This window comes from Triticum aestivum, chromosome 2D (assembly GCF_018294505.1).
Source record: "Triticum aestivum cultivar Chinese Spring chromosome 2D, IWGSC CS RefSeq v2.1, whole genome shotgun sequence".
In the NCBI taxonomy this organism is placed as follows: Eukaryota; Viridiplantae; Streptophyta; class Magnoliopsida; order Poales; family Poaceae; genus Triticum; species Triticum aestivum.
Window position 1 is genome coordinate 62,645,449 of NC_057799.1, and position 3,738 is coordinate 62,649,186.

Consider the following 3,738-nt stretch of genomic DNA (forward strand, 5'->3'; position numbering starts at 1 on the left):
GCAGTTCCGCCTCCAGTGACCAGTTCCTTTGCAGTAGAAGCACTTAGTCTCAGGCTTAGGACCAGACTTAGGCTTCTTCACTTGAGCAGCAACTTGCTTGTCGTTCTTCTTGAAGTTCCCCTTCTTCCCTTTGCCCTTTTCTTGAAACTAGTGGTCTCGTCAACCATCAACACTTGATGTTTTTCTTGATTTCTACCTTCGTCGATTTCAGCATCACGAAGAGCTCGGGAAATACTTTCGTCATCCCTTGCATACTATAGTTCATCACGAAGTTCTACTAACTTGGTGATGGTGACTAGAGAATTCTGTCAATCACTATTTCATCTGGAAGTTTAACTCCCACTTGATTCAAGCGATTGTAGTACCCAGACAATCTGAGCACATGCTCACTAGTTGAGCGATTCTCCTCCATCTTTTAGCTATAGAACTTGTTGGAGACTTCATATCTCTCAACTCGGGTATTTGCTTGAAATATTAACTTCAACTCCTGGAACATCTCATATGGTCCATGACGTTCAAAACGTCTTTGAAGTCCCGATTCTAAGCCGTTAAGCATGGTGCACTAAACTATCAAGTAGTCATCATATTGAGCTAGCCAAACGTTCATAACGTCTGCATCTGCTCCTGCAATAGGTCTGTCACCTAGCGGTGCATCAAGGACATAATTTTTCTGTGCAGCAATGAGGATAATCCTCAGATCACGGATCCAATCTGCATCTTTGCTACTAACATCTTTCAACATAATTTTCTCTAGGAACATATCAAAAATAAACAGGGAAGCAACAACGCGAGCTATTGATCTACAACATAATTTCAAAATACTATCAGGACTAAGTTCATGATAAATTTAAGTTCAATTAATCATATTACTTAAGAACTCCCACTTAGATAGACATCCCTCTAATCTTCTAAGTGATCACGTGATCCATATCAACTAAACCATGTCCGATCATCATGTGAGATGGAGTAGTTTCAACGGTGAACATCACTATGTTGATCATATCTACTATATGATTCACGCTCGACCTTTCGGTCTCCGTGTTCCGAGGCCATATCTGGTATATGCTAGGCTCGTCAAGTTTAACCTGAGTATTCCGCGTGTGCAACTGTTTTGCACCCGTTGTATTTGAACGTAGAGCCTATCACACCCGATCATCACGTGGTGTCTCAGCACGAAGAACTTTCGCAACGGTGCATACTCAGGGAGAACACTTATACTTTGATAATTTAGTGAAGGATCATCTTATAATGCTACCGTCAAACAAAGCAAGATAAGATGCATAAAGGATTAACATCACATGCAATCAATATAAGTGATATGATATGGCCATCATCATCTTGTGCTTGTGATCTCCATCTCCGAAGCACCGTCATGATCACCATCGTCACCGGCGCGACACCTTGATCTCCATCGTAGCATCGTTGTCGTCTCGCCAAATAATTGCTTTTACGTCTATCGCTACCGCTTATTGATAAAGTAAAACTATTACATGGTGATAGCATCTCATACAATAAAGCGACAACCATATGGCTCCTGCCAGTTGCCGATAACTCGGTTACAAAACATGGTCATCTTATACAACAAATTATATCACATAATGTCTTGACCATATCACATCACAACATGCCCTGCAAAAACAAGTTAGACGTCCTCTACTTTGTTGTTGCAAGTTTTACGTGGCTGCTACGGGCTTAGCAAGAACCGTTCTTACCTACGCATCAAAACCACAACGATAGTTTGTCAAGTTGGTGTTGTTTTAACCTTCGCAAGGACCGGGCCTAGCCACACTCGGTTCAACTAAAGTGAGAGAGACAGACACCCGCCGGTCACCTTTAAGCAACGAGTGCTCGCAACGGTGAAACCAGTCTCGCGTAAGCGTACGCGTAATTTTGGTCCGGGCTGCTTCATCTCACAATACCGCTGAACCAAAGTATGAAATGCTGGGAAGAAGTATGACTTATATCGCCCACAACTCACTTGTGTTCTACTCGTGCATAGCATCAACGCATAAAACCAGGCTCGGATGCCACTGTTGGGGAACGTAGTAATTTTAAAAAATTTCCTACGCACACGCAAGATCATGGTGATTCATAGCAACGAGAGGGGAGAGTGTTGTCCACGTACCCTCGTAGACCGACAGCGGAAGCGTTATCACAACGCGGTTGATGTAGTCGTACGTCTTCACGATCCGACCGATCAAGTACCGAACGCACGGCACCTCCGAAGTTCTACACACGTTCAGCTCGATGACGTCCCTCGAACTCCGATCCAGCCGAGTGTTGAGGGAGAGTTTCGTCAGCACGACGGCGTGGTGACGGTGATGATGTTCCACCGACGCTGGGCTTCGCCTAAGCTCCGCAACGGTATTATCGAGGTGTAATATGGTGGAGGGGGCACCGCTCACGGCTAAGAGATCTCAAGGATCAATTGTTGTTTTTCTGGGGTGCCCCCCTGCCCCCGTATATAAAGGAGCAAGGGGGAGGCAGCCGGCCAAGGGGAGAGGCGCGCCATAGGGGGGAGTCCTACTCCCACCGGGAGTAGGACTCCTCCTTTCCTTGTAGGAGTAGGAGAAGGGAAGGGGGAAGGAGAAAGAAGGAAGGGTGCGCCCCCCTTCCCTAGTCCAATTCGGACCAGACCATGGGGAGGGGTGCGGCCACCTTTTGAGGCCTTTCTCTCCTTTCCCGTATGGCCCATTAAGGCCCAATACGAATTCCCGTAACTCTCCGGTACTCCGAAAAATACCCGAATCACTCGGAACCTTTCCGAAGTCCGAATATAGTCGTCCAATATATCGATTTTTACGTCTCGACCATTTCGAGACTCCTCGTCATATCCCTGATCTCATCCGGGACTCGAACTCCTTCGGTACATCAAAACTCAATAAAACTGTCATCGTAACGTTAAGCGTGCGGACCCTACGGGTTCAAGAACTGTGTAGACATGACCGAGAGACGTCTCCGGTCAATAACCAATAGCGGGACCTGGATGCCCATATTGGCTCCCACATATTCTACGAACATCTTTATCGGTCAGACCGCATAACAACATACGTTGTTCCCTTTGTCACCAGTATGTTACTTGCCCGAGATTTGATCGTCGGTATCTCGATACCTAGTTCAATCTCGTTACCGGCAAGTCTCTTTACTCGTTCCGTAACACATCATCCTGCAACTAACTCATTAGTCACAATGCTTGCAAGGCTTATAGTGATGTGCATTACCGAGTGGGCCCAGAGATACCTCTCCGACAATCGGAGTGACAAATCCTAATCTCGAAATACGCCAACCCAACAAGTACCTTTGGAGACACCTGTAGAGCACCTTTATAATCACCCATTTACGTTGTGACGTTTGGTAGCACACAAAGTGTTCCTCCGGTAAACGGGAGTTGCATAATCTCATAGTCATAGGAACATGTATAAGTCATGAAGAAAGCAATAGCAACATACTAAACGATCGAGTGCTAAGCTAACGGAATGGGTCAAGTCAATCACATCATTCTCCTAATGATGTGATCCCGTTAATCAAATGACAACTCATGTCTATGGCTAGGAAACATAACCATCTTTGATTAACGAGCTAGTCAAGTAGAGGCATACTAGTGACACTCTGTTTGTCTATGTATTCACACATATATTATGTTTCCGGTTAATACAATTCTAGCATGAATAATAAACATTTATCATGATATAAGGAAATATATAATACTTTATTATTGCCTCTAGGGCATATTTCCTT